Below are 13,472 nucleotides of genomic sequence, written 5' to 3' on the forward strand. Positions count from 1 at the left end.
CCTGCCTAGCTCTGCCGAGGTTGCAAACATTCATTCGTGGCAGCCAGATAGTCTGGTCCCCTTAGGACACGGCCAGCGGACTGTGTATATCTCCTTCCCCTTCTTCTCACCTGAGTGGTACTGATTCCAGCTTTGACGGCTTCACTCTACTCAACCGGAGCAGTAAACTGAACCTCAACTTATGGCACTTTGTGAAAGTGTTGAGAACTAGAGCTCAGTTGTTGGGCACGCCACCACTGTCCATCCAGCACTATGCACGGCAGTGCCTACATCTGGCTCTAATTAGTCCACGGTTGTGTTCAGCTGAATGACCTCTGCCGGGAACACTCAGAATGAGGTTCTGAGTTATTGCAACATAGGAGCGTTTAACTGCTTTCCAGGCTACTTTGGAAGAATTACGGAATCTTGCTGCCGGCAGGCCTCCGGCTGTTCCAGGTGAACATCTCCTTGTAAATCCCCCGTGGTTTCTTGTACACCCGGGAAATTTAGCCAGGTTATGCAGTTTGCATTGCTGCACAATTGCGCCTGCCTAGCTCTGCCGCGGTTGCAAAAATTCATTCGTGGCAGCCAGATAGGCTGGTCCCCGGAGGACACGGCCAGCGGACTGGGTATATCTCCTTTCCATTCTTCTCACCTGAGTGCTACAGATTCCAGCTTTGACGGCTACACTCTACTCAACCGAAGCAGTAAGTTGAACCTCAACGGATGGCACTTTGTGAAAGTGTTGAGAACTAGAGCTCAGTTGTTTGGCATGCCACCACTGTCCATCCAGCACTATGGACGGCACTGCCTACATCTGGCTCTAATTAGTCCACGGTTGTGTTCAGCCGAATGACCTCTGCCTGGATCACTCAGAATGAGGTTCTGAGCTATTGCAACCTAGGAGCGTTTCACTGTTTCAAGGCTTCTTAGGAAGAATTCCGGAATCTTGCTGCCCGCAGGCCTCCTTCGGTTCCGGGTGAACATCTCCTTTTAAATCCCCCGTGGTTTCTTGTACACCCGTGAAATTTGGCCAGGTTATGCAGTTTGCATTGCTACACAATTGCTCCTGCCTAGATCTGCCGCGGTTGCAAACATTCAGGCGTGGCAGCCAGATAGGCTGGTCCCCTTAGGACAAGGCCAGCAGACTGGGTATATCTGCTTCTCGTTCTTCTCACCTGAGTGCTACTGATTCCAGCTTTGACAGCTACACTCTACTCAACCGGAGCAGTAAGCTGAACCTCAACTCATGGCACTTTGTGAAAGTGTTGAGAACTAGAGCTCAGTTGTTGGGCACGCCACCACTCTCCATCCAGCACTATGGACGGCACTGGCTTCATCTGGCTCTAATTAGTCCACGGTTGTGTTCAGCTGAATGACCTCTGCAGGGAACACTCAGAATGAGGGTCTGAGTTATTGCAACATAGGAGCGTTTCACTGCTTTCAAGGCTTCTTAGGAAGAATTCCGGAATCTTGCTGCCGGCAGGCCTCCGGCTCTTCCTGGCGAACATCTCCTTGTAAATCCCCCGTGGTTCCTTGTACACCCGTGAAATTTGGCCAGGTTATGCAGTTTGCATTGCTGCACAATTGCGCCTGCCTAGCTCTGCCGCGGTTGCAAACATTCAGGCATGGCAGGCAGATAAGCTGATCCCCTTTGGACACGGCCAGCGGTCTGGGTATATCTCCTTCCCATTCTTCTCACCTGAATGCTACTGATTCCATCTTTGACAGCTACACTCTACTCAACTGGAGCAGTAAGTTGAACCTCAACTGATGGCACTTTGTGAAAGTGTTGAGAACTAGAGCTCAGTTGTTTGTCATGCCACCACTGTCCATCCAGCAGTATAGACGGCACTGCCTACACCTGGCTCTAATTACTCCACGGTTGTGTTCAGCCGAATGACCTCTGCCTGGATCACTCAGAATGAGGTTCTGAGGTATTGCAACATAGGAGCGTTTCACTGCTTTCAAGGCTTCTTAGGAAGAATTCCGGAATCTTGCTGCCGGCAGGACTCCGGCTGTTCCGGGTGAACATCTCCTTGTAAATCCCCCGTGGTTTCTTGTACACCCGTGAAATTTGGCCAGGTTATGCAGTTTGCATTGCTGCACAATTCGGCCTGCCTAGCTCTGCCGAGGTTGCAAACATTCAGGCGTGGCAGCCAGATAGGCTGGTCCCGTAGGACACGGCCAGCGGACTGGGTATATCTGCTTATCGTTCTTCACACCTGAGTGCTACTGATTCCAGCTTTGTCAGCTACACTCTACTCAACCGGAGAAGTAAGCTGAACCTCAACATATGGCACTTTGTGAAAGTGTTGAGAACGGGAGCTCAGTTTTTAGGCACGCCACCACTCTCCATCCAGCACTATGGACAGCACTGCCTACATCTGGCTCTAATTAGTCCACGGTTGTGTTCAGCCGAATGACCTCTGCCGGGAACACTCAGAATGAGCCTCTGAGTTATTGCAACATAGGAGCGTTTCATTGCTTTCAAGGCTTCTTAGGAAGAATTCCGGATTCTTGCTGCCGGCAGGCCTCCGGCGTTTCCGGGTGAATATCTGCTTGTAAATCCCCCGTGGTTTCTTGTACACCCGTGAAATTTGGCCAGGTTATGCAGTTTGCATTGCTGCACAATTCTCCCTTCCTAGCTCTGCCTTGCTTGCAAACATTCAGGCGTGGCAGCAAGATAGGCTGGGCCCGGTGGACACGGCCAGCGGAATGGGTATATCTGCTTCTCGTTCTTCTCACCTGAGTGCTACTGATTCCAGCTTTGACAGCTACACTCTACTCAACCGGAGCAGTAAGCAGATCCTCAACTTATGGCACTTTGTGAAAGTGTTGAGAACTAGAGCTCAGTTGTTGGGCACGCCGCCACTGTCCATCCAGCACTATGGACGGCACTGCCTACCTCTGCCTGTAATTAGTCTACGGTTGTGTTCAGCTGAATGACCTCTGCCGGGAACATTCAGAATGAGGTTCTGAGTTGATTCAACATGAGAGCGTTTCACTGCTTTCAAGGCTCCTTAGGAAGAATTCCGGAATCTTGCTGCCTGCAGGCCTCCGGCTGTTCCGGATGAACACCTCCTTGTAAATCCCCCGTGGTTTCTTGTACACCCGTGAAATTTGGCCAGGTTATGCAGTTTGCATTGCTGCACAATTGCGCCTGCCTAGCTCTGCCGAGGTTGCAAACATTCAGGCGTGGCAGCCAGATAGGCTGGTCCCGTAGGACACGGCCAGCGGACTGGGTATATCTGCTTCTCGTTCTTCTCATCTGAGTGCTACTGATTCCAGCTTTGTCAGCTACATTCTACTCAACCGGAGCAGTAAGCTTAACCTCAACTTATGGAACTTTGTGAAAGTGTTGAGAACGAGAGCTCAGTTGTTGGGCACGCCACCACTGTCCATCCAGCACTATGGACAGCACTGCCTACATCTGGCTCTAATTAGTCCACGGTTGTGTTCAGCCGAATGACCTCTGCCTGGAACACTCAGAATGAGCCTCTGAGTTATTGCAACATAGGAGCGTTTAACTGCTTTCAAGGCTTCTTAGGAAGAATTCCGGATTCTTGCTGCCGGCAGGCCTCCGGCGGTTCCGGGTGAACATCTCCTTGTAAATCCCCCGTGGTTTCTTGTACACCCGTGAAATTTGGCCAGGTTATGCAGTTTGCATTGCTGCACAATGGGGAATGCCTAGCTCTGCCGCGGTTGCAAACATTCAGGCGTGGCAGCCAGATAGCCTGGTCACCGGAGGACACCGCCTTCGGAATGGGTATATATGCTTCTCGTTCTTCTCACCTGAGTGCTACTGATTCCAGCTTTGACAGCTACACTCTACTCAACCGGAGCAGTAAGCTGAACCTCAACTTATGGCACTTTGTGAAAGTGTTGAGAACTAGAGCTCAGTTGTTGGGCACGCCACCACTGTCCATCCAGCACTATGGACGGCACTGCCTACATCTGCCTCTAATTAGTCTACGGTTGTGTTCAGCTGAATGACCTCTGCCGGGAACACTCAGAATGAGGTTCTGAGTTATTGCAACATAGGAGCGATTCACTGCTTTCAAGGCTTCTTAGGAAGAATTCCGGAATCTTGATGCCTGCAGGCCTCCGGCTGTTCCGGGTGAACATCTCCTTGTAAATCCCCCGTGGTTTCTTGTACACCTGTGAAATTTGGCCAGGTTATGCAGTTTGCATTGCTGCACAATTGGGCCTGCCTAGCTCTGCCGCGGTTGCAAACATTCAGGCTTGGCAGCCAGATAGGCTGGTCCCCTTACGACACGGCCAGCAGACTGGGTATATCTCCTTCCCCTTCTTCTCACCTGAGGGCTAATGATTCCAGCTTTGATGGCTACACTCTATTCAACCGGAGCAGTAAGTTGAACCTCAACTGATGGCACTTTGTGAAAGTGTGGAGAACTGGAGCTCAGTTGTTGGGCACGCCAAAACTTTCCATCCAGCACTATGGACGGCACAGCCTACATGTGGCTCTAATTAGTCCATGGTTGTGTTCAGCCGAATGACCTCTGCCAGGAACACTCAGATTGAGGTTCTGAGTTATTGCAACATAGGAGCGTTTCACTGTTTTCAAGGCTTCTTAGGAAGAATTCCGGAATCTTGCTGCCGGCAGGCCTCCGGCTGTTCCGGGTGAACATCTCCTTGTAAATCCCCCGTGGTTTCTTGTACACCCGTGAAATTTGGCCAGGTTATGCAGTTTGCATTGCTGCACAATTCTGCCTGCCTAGCTCTGCCGCGGTTGCAAACATTCAGGCGTGGCAGCCAGATAGACTGGGCCCAGAAGGACACGACCAGCGGACTGGGTATATCTGCTTCTCGTTCTTCTCACCTGAGTGCTACTGATTCCAGCTTTGACAGCTACACTCTACTCAACCGGAACAGTAAGCTGATCCTCAACTTATGGCACTTAGTGAAAGTGTTGAGAACTAGAGCTCAGTTGTTGGGCACGCCACCACTCTCCATCCACAACTATGGACGGCACTGCCTACCTCTGCCTCTAATTAGTCTACGGTTGTGTTCAGCTGAATGACCTCTGCCGGGAACATTCAGAATGAGGTTCTGAGTTGATTTAACATGAGAGCGTTTCACTGCTTTCAAGGCTTCTTAGGAAGAATTCCGGAATCTTGCTGCCGGCAGGCCTCCGGCTGTTCCGGGTGAACATCTCCTTGTAAATCCCCCGTGGTTTCTTGTACACCCGGGAAATTTGGCCAGGTTATGCAGTTTGCATTGCTGCACAATTGCGCCTGCCTAGCTCTGCCGCGGTTGCAAACATTCAGGCGAGGCAGCCAGATAGATTGGGCCCAGTAGGATACGGCCAGCGGACTGGGTATATCTGCTTCTCGTTCTTCTCACCTGAGTGCTACTGATTCCAGCTTTGACAGCTACACTCTACTCAACCGGAGCAGTAAGCTGAACCTCAACTTATGGCACTTTGTTAAAGTGTTGAGAACTAGAGCTCAGTTGTTAGTCACGCCACCACTGTCCATCCAGCACTATGGACGGCACTGCCTACATCTGACTCTAATTAGTCCACGGTTGTGTTCAGCTCAATGACCTCTGCCGGGAACACTCAGAATGAGGTTCTGAGTTATTGCAAACTAGGAGGGTTTCACTGCTTTCAAGGTTTCTTAGGAAGAATTCCGGAATCTTGCTGCCTGCAGGCCTCCGGCTGTTCCGGGTGAACATCTCCTTGTAAATCCCCCGTGGTTTCTTGTTTACCTGTGAAATTTGGCCAGGCTATGCAGTTTGCATTGCTGCACAATTGGGCCTGCCTAGCTCTGCCGCGGTTGCAAACATTCAGGCTTGGCAGCCAGATAGGCTGGTCCCCTTAGGACACGGCCAGCAGACTGGGTATATCTCCTTCCCCTTCTTCTCACCTGAGGGCTACTGATTCCAGCTTTGATGGCTACACTCTATTCAACCGGAGCAGTAAGTTGAACCTCAACTGATGGCACTTTGTGAAAGTGTTGAGAACTGGAGCTCAGTTGTTGGGCACGCCAAAACTGTCCATCCAGCACTATGGACGTCACGGCCTACATCTGGCTCTAATTAGTCCATGGTTGTGTTCAGCCGAATGACCTCTGCCAGGAACACTCAGATTGAGGTTCTGAGTTATTGCAACATAGGAACGTTTCACAGTTTTCAAGGCTTCTTAGGAAGAATTCCGGAATCTTGCTGCCGGCAGGCCTCCGGGGGTTCCGTGTGAACATCTCCTTGTAAATCCCCAGTGGTTTCTTGTACACCCGTGAAATTTGGCCAGGTTATGCAGTTTGCATTCCTGCACAATTCTGCCTGACTAGCTCTGCCTCGGTTGCAAACATTCAGGCGTGGCAGCCAGATAGACTGGTCCCCGGAGGACACGACCAGCGGACTGGGTGTATCTGCTTCTCGTTCTTCTCACCTGAGTGCTACTGATTCCAGCTTTGACAGCTACACTCTACTCAACCGGAGCAGTAAGCTGATCCTCAACTTATGGCACTTAGCGAAAGTGTTGAGAACTAGAGCTCAGTTGTTGGGCACGCCACCACTGACCATCCAGCACTATAGACGGCACTGCCTTCTTCTGCCTCTAATTAGTCCACGGTTGTGTTCAGCTGAATGACCTCTGCCGGGAACATTCAGAATGAGGTTCTGAGTTGATTCAACATGAGAGCGTTTCACTGCTTTCAAGGCTTCTTAGGAAGAATTCCGGAATCTTGCTGCCGGCAGGCCTCCGGCTGTTCCGGGTGAACATCTCCTTGTAAATCCCCCGTGGTTTCTTGTACACCCGTAAAATTTGGCCAGGTTATGCAGTTTGCATTGCTGCACAATTGCGCCTGCCTAGCTCTGCCGCGGTTGCAAACATTCAGGTGTGGCAGCCAGATAGGCTGGTCCCCGGAGGACACGGCCAGCGGACTGGGTATATCTGCTTCTCGTTCTTCTCACCTGCGTGCTACTGATTCCATCTTTGACAGCTACACTCTACTCAACCAGAGCAGTAAGCTGAACCTCAACTTATGGCACTTTGTTAAAGTATTGAGAACTAGAGCTCAGTTGTTAGGCACGCCACCACTGTCCATCCAGCACTATGGACGGCACTGCCTACATCTGACTCTAATTAGTCCACGGTTGTGTTCAGCTCAATGACCTCTGCCGTGAACACTCAGAATGAGGTTGTGAGTTATTGCAACCTAGGAGCGTTTCACTGCTTTCAAGGCTTCTTAGGAAGAATTCCGGAATCTTGCTGCCTGCAGGCCTCCGGCGGTTCCGGGTGAACATCTCCTTGTAAATCCCCCGTGGTTTCTTGTACACCCGTGAAATTTGGCCAGGTTATGCAGTTTGCATTGCTACACAATTGCGCCTGCCTAGCTCTGCCGAGGTTGCAAACATTCAGGCGTGGCAGCCAGATAGGCTGGTCCCGTAGGACACGGCCAGCGGACTGGGTATATCTGCTTCTCGTTCTTCTCACCTGAGTGCTACTGATTCCAGCTTTGTCAGCTACACTCTACTCAACCGGAGCAGTAAGCTGAACCTCAACTTATGGCACTTTGTGAAAGTGTTGAGAACGAGAGCTCAATTGTTGGGCACGCCACCACTCTCCATCCAGCACTATGGACAGCACTGCCTACATCTGGCTCTAATTAGTCCACGGTTGTGTTCAGCCGAATGACCTCTCCCGGGAACACTCAGAATGAGCCTCTGAGTTATTGCAACATAGGAGAGTTTAACTGCTTTCAAGGCTTCTTAGGAAGAATTCCGGAATCTTGCTGCCTGCAGGCCTCCGGCGGTTCCGGGTGAACATCTCCTTGTAAATCCCCCGTGGTTTCTTGTACACCCGTGAAATTTGGCCAGGTTATGCAGTTTGCATTGCTGCACAATTGCGCCTGCCTAGCTCTGCCGAGGTTGCAAACATTCAGGCGTGGCAGCCAGATAGGCTGGTCCCGTAGGACACGGCCAGCAGACTGGGTATATCTCCTTCCCCTTCTTCTCACCTGAGGGCTACTAATTCCAGCTTTGATGGCTACACTCTATTCAACCGGAGCAGTAAGTTGAACCTCAACTGATGGCACTTTGTGAAAGTGTTGAGAACTGGAGCTCAGTTGTTGGGCACGCCAAAACTGTCCATCCAGCACTATGGAGGGCACGGCCTACATTTGGCTCTAATTAGTCCATGGTTGTGTTCAGCCGAATGACCTCTGCCAGGAACACTCAGATTGAGGTTCTGAGTTATTGCAACATAGGAGCGTTTCACTGTTTTCAAGGCTTCTTAGGAAGAATTCCGGAATCTTGCTGCCTGCAGGCTTCCGGCGGTTATGTGTGAACATCTCCTTGTAAATCCCCCGTGGTTTCTTGTACACCCGTGAAATTTGGCCAGGTTATGCAGTTTGCATTGCTGCACAATTCTGCCAGCCTAGCTCTGCCGCGGTTGCAAACATTCAGGCGTGGCAGCCAGATAGACTGGGCCCAGTAGGACACGACCAGCGGACTGGGTATATCTGCTTCTCGTTCTTCTCACCTGAGTGCTACTGATTCCAGCTTTGACAGCTACACTCTACTCAACCGGAGCAGTAAGCTGATCCTCAACTTATGGCACTTAGTGAAAGTGTTGAGAACTAGAGCTCAGTTGTTGGGCACGCCACCACTGTCCATCCAGCACTATGGACGGCACTGCCTACCTCTGCCTCTAATTAGTCTACGGTTGTGTTCAGCTGAATGACCTCTGCCGGGAACACTCAGAATGAGGTTCTGAGTTATTGCAACATAGGAGCGATTCACTGCTTTCAAGGCTTCTTAGGAAGAATTCCGGAATCTTGATGCCTGCAGGCCTCCGGCTGTTCCGGGTGAACATCTCCTTGTAAATCCCCCGTGGTTTCTTGTACACCTGTGAAATTTGGCCAGGTTATGCAGTTTGCATTGCTGCACAATTGGGCCTGCCTAGCTCTGCCGCGGTTGCAAACATTCAGGCTTGGCAGCCAGATAGGCTGGTCCCCTTAGGACACGGCCAGCAGGCTGGGTATATCTCCTTCCCCTTCTTGTCACCTGAGGGCTACTGATTCCAGCTTTGATGGCTACACTCTATTCAACCGGAGCAGTAAGTTGAACCTCAACTGATGGCACTTTGTGAAAGTGTTGAGAACTGGAGCTCAGTTGTTGCGCACGCCAAAACTGTCCATCCAGCACTATGGACGGCACTGCCTACATCTGGCTCTAATTAGTCCATGGTTGTGTTCAGCCGAATGACCTCTGCTAGGAACACTCAGATTGAGGTTCTGAGTTATTGCAACATAGGAGCGTTTCACTGTTTTCAAGGCTTCTTAGGAAGAATTCCGGAATCTTGCTGCCTGCAGGCCTCCGGCGGTTCCGTGTGAACATCTCCTTGTAAATCCCCCGTGGTTTCTTGTACACCCGTGAAATTTGGCCAGGTTATGCAGTTTTCATTGCTGCACAATTCTGCCTGCCTAGCTCTGCCGCGGTTGCAAACATTCAGGCGTGGCAGCCAGATAGACTGGGCCCAGTAGGACACGACCAGTGGACTGGGTATATCTGCTTTTCGTTCTTCTCACCTGAGTGCTACTGATTCCAGCATTGACAGCTACACTCTACTCAACCGAAGCAGTAAGCTGATCCTCAACTTATGGCACTTAGTGAAAGTGTTGAGAACTAGAGCTAAATTGTTGGGCACGCCACCACTGTCCATCCAGCACTATGGACGGCACTGCCTACTTCTGCCTCTAATTAGTCTACGGTTGTGTTCAGCTGAATGACCTCTGCTGGGAACATTCAGAATGAGGTTCTGAGTTGATTCAACATGAGAGCGTTGCACTGCTTTCAAGGCTTCTTAGGAAGAATTCCGGAATCTTGCTGCCTGCAGGCCTCCGGCGGTTCCGGGTGAACATCTCCTTGTAAATCCCCCGTGGTTTCTTGTACACCTGTGAAATTTGGCCAGGTTACGCAGTTTGCATTGCTGCACAATTGCGCCTTCCTAGCTCTGCCGCGGTTGCAAACATTCAGGCGTGGCAGCCAGATAGGCTGGTCCCGTAGGACACGGCCAGCGGACTGGGTATATCTGCTTCTCGTTCTTCTCACCTGAGTGCTACTGATTCCAGCTTTGTCAGCTACACTCTACTCAACCGGAGCAGTAAGCTGAACCTCAACTTATGGCACTTTGTGAAAGTGTTGAGAACGGGAGCTCAGTTGTTGGGCACGCCACCACTCTCCATCCAGCACTATGGACAGCACTGCCTACATCTGGCTCTAATTAGTCCACGGTTATGTTCAGCCGAATGACCTCTGCCGGGAACACTCAGAATGAGCCTCTGAGTTATTGCAACATAGGAGCGTTTAACTGCTTTCAAGGCTTCTTAGGAAGAATTCAGGAATCTTGCTGCCGGCAGGCCTCCGGCTGTTCCGGGTGAACATCTCCTTGTAAATCCCCCGTGGTTTCTTGTACACCCGTGAAATTTGGAAAGGTTATGCAGTTTGCATTGCTGCACAATTGCGCCTGCCTAGCTCTGCCGCGGTTGCAAACATTCAGGCGTGGCAGCCAGAAAGGCTGGTCCCCGGAGGACACGGCCAGCGGAATAGGTCTATCTGCTTCTCGTTCTTCTCACCTGAGTGCTACTGATTCCAGCTTTGACAGCTACACTCTATTCAACCGGAGCAGTAAGTTGAACCTCAACTGATGGCACTTTGTGAAAGTGTTGAGAACTGGAGCTCAGTTGTTGGGCACGCCAATACTGTCCATCCAGCACTATGGACGGCACGGCCTACATCTGCCTCTAATTAGTCCATGGTTGTGTTCAGCCGAATGACCTCTGCCAGGAACACTTAGATTGAGGTTCTGAGTTTTTGCAACATAGGAGCGTTTCACTGTTTTCAAGGCTTCTTAGGAAGAATTCCGGAAACTTTTTGCCGGCAGGCCTCCGGCGGTTCCGTGTGAACATCTCCTTGTAAATCCCCCGTGGTTTCTTGTACACCCGTGAAATTTGGCCAGGTTATGCAGTTTGCATTGCTACACAATTGCGCCTGCCTAGCTCTGCCGCGGGTGCAAACATTCAGGCGTGGCAGCCAGATAGGCTGGTCCCCTTAGGACACGGCCAGCAGACTGGGTATATCTGCTTCTCGTTCTCCTCAACGGAGTGATACTGATTCCAGCTTTGACACCTACACTCTACTCAACCGGAGCAGTAAGCTCAACCTCAACTCATGGCACTTTGTGAAAGTGTTGAGAACTAGAGCTCAGTTGTTGGGCACGCCACCACTGTCCATCCAGCACTATGGACGACACTGGCTACATCTGGCTCTAATTAGTCCACGGTTGTGTTCAGCTGAATGACCTCTGCAGGGAAGACTCAGAATGAGGGTCTGAGATATTGCAACATAGGAGCGTTTCACTGCTTTCAAGGCTTCTTAGGAAGAATTCCGGAATCTTGCTGCCGGCAGGCCTCCGGCTGTTCCTGGCGAACATCTCCTTGTTAATCCCCCCTGGATTCTTGTACACCCGTGAAATTTGGCCAGGTTATGCAGTTTGCATTGCTGCACAATTGCGCCTGCCTAGCTCTGCCGCGGTTGCAAACATTCAGGCGTGGCAGGCAGATAAGCTGGTCCCCTTTGGACTCGGCCAGCGGACTGGGTATATCTCCTTCCCATTCTTCTCACCTGAATGCTACTGATTCCAGCTTTGACGGCTACACTCTACTCAACTGGAGCAGTAAGTTGAACCTCAACTGATGCCACTTTATGAAAGTGTTGAGAACTAGAGCTCAGTTGTTTGTCATGCCACCACTGTCCATCCAGCACTATAGACGGCACTGCCTACACCTGGCTCTAATTAGTCCACGGTTGTGTTCAGCCGAATGACTTCTGCCTGGATCACTCAGAATGAGGTTCTGAGGTATTGCAACATAGGAGCGTTTCACTGCTTTCAAGGCTTCTTAGGAAGAATTCCGGAATCCTGCTGCCGGCAGGCCTCCGGCGGTTCCGGGTGAACATCTCCTTGTAAATCCCCCGTGGTTTCTTGTACACCCGTGAAATTTGGCCAGGTTATGCAGTTTGCATTGCTGCACAATTGCGCCTGCCTAGCTCTGCCGCGGTTGCAAACATTCAGGTGTGGCAGCCAGATAGGCTGGTCCCCGGAGGACACGGCCAGCGGACTGGGTATATCTGCTTCTAGTTCTTCTCACCTGAGTGCTACTGATTCCAGCTTTGACAGCTACACTCTACTCAACCGGAGCAGTAAGCTGAACCTCAACTGATGGCACTTAGTGAAAGTGTTGAGAACTAGAGCTCAGTTGTTAGGCACGCCACCACTGTCCATCCAGCACTATGGACGGCACTGCCTACATCTGACTCTGATTAGTCCACGGTTGTGTTCAGCTCATTGACCTCTGCCGGGAACACTCAGAATGAGGTTCTGAGTTATTGCAACCTAGGAGCGTTTCACTGCTTTCAAGGCTTCTTAGGAAGAATTCCGGAATCTTGCTGCCTGCAGGCCTCCGGCGGTTCCGGGTGAACATCTCCTTGTAAATGCCCCGTGGTTTCTTGTACACCCGTGAAATTTGGCCAGGTTATGCAGTTTGCATTGCTGCACAATTGCGCAGCCTAGCTCTGCCGCGGTTGCAAACATTCAGGCGTGGCAGCCAGATAGGCTGGTCCCCGGAGGACACGGCCAGCGGAATGGGTATATATGCTTTTCGTTCTTCTCACCTGAGTGCTACTGATTCCAGCTTTGACAGCTACACTCTACTCAACCGGAGCAGTAAGCTGAACCTCAACTTATGGCACTTTGTGAAAGTGTTGAGAACTAGAGCTCAGTTGTTGGGCACGCCACCACTGTCCATCCAGCACTATGGACGGCACTGCCTACATCTGCCTCTAATTAGTCTACGGTTGTGTTCAGCTGAATGACCTCTGCCGGGAACACTCAGAATGAGGTTCTGAGTTATTGCAACATAGGAACGATTCACTGCTTTCAAAGCTTCTTAGGAAGAATTCCGGAATCTTGATGCCTGCAGGCCTCCGGGTGTTCCGGGTGAACATCTCCTTGTAAATCCCCCGTGGTTTCTTGTACACCTGTGAAATTTGGCCAGGTTATGCAGTTTGCATTGCTGCACAATTGGGCCTGCCTAGCTCTGCCGCGGTTGCAAACATTCAGGCTTGGCAGCCAGATAGGCTGGTCCCCTTAGGACACGGCCAGCAGACTGGGTATATCTCCTTCCCCTTCTTGTCACCTGAGGGCTACTGATTCCAGCTTTGATGGCTACACTCTATTCAACCGGAGCAGTAAGTTGAACCTCAACTGATGGCACTTTGTGAAAGTGTTGAGAACTGGAGCTCAGTTGTTGGGCACGCCAAAACTGTCCATCCAGCACTATGGACGGCACGGCCTACATCTGGCTCTAATTAGTCCATGGTTGTGTTCAGCCGAATGACCTCTGCCAGGAACACTTAGATTGAGGTTCTGAGTTTTTGCAACATAGGAGCGTTTCACTGTTTTCAAG

The sequence above is a fragment of the Dipodomys merriami genome, unplaced genomic scaffold, assembly GCF_024711535.1.
Source record: "Dipodomys merriami isolate MVZ:Mamm:240054 unplaced genomic scaffold, mDipMer1.0.p SCAF_1, whole genome shotgun sequence".
Taxonomy (NCBI): Eukaryota; Metazoa; Chordata; class Mammalia; order Rodentia; family Heteromyidae; genus Dipodomys; species Dipodomys merriami.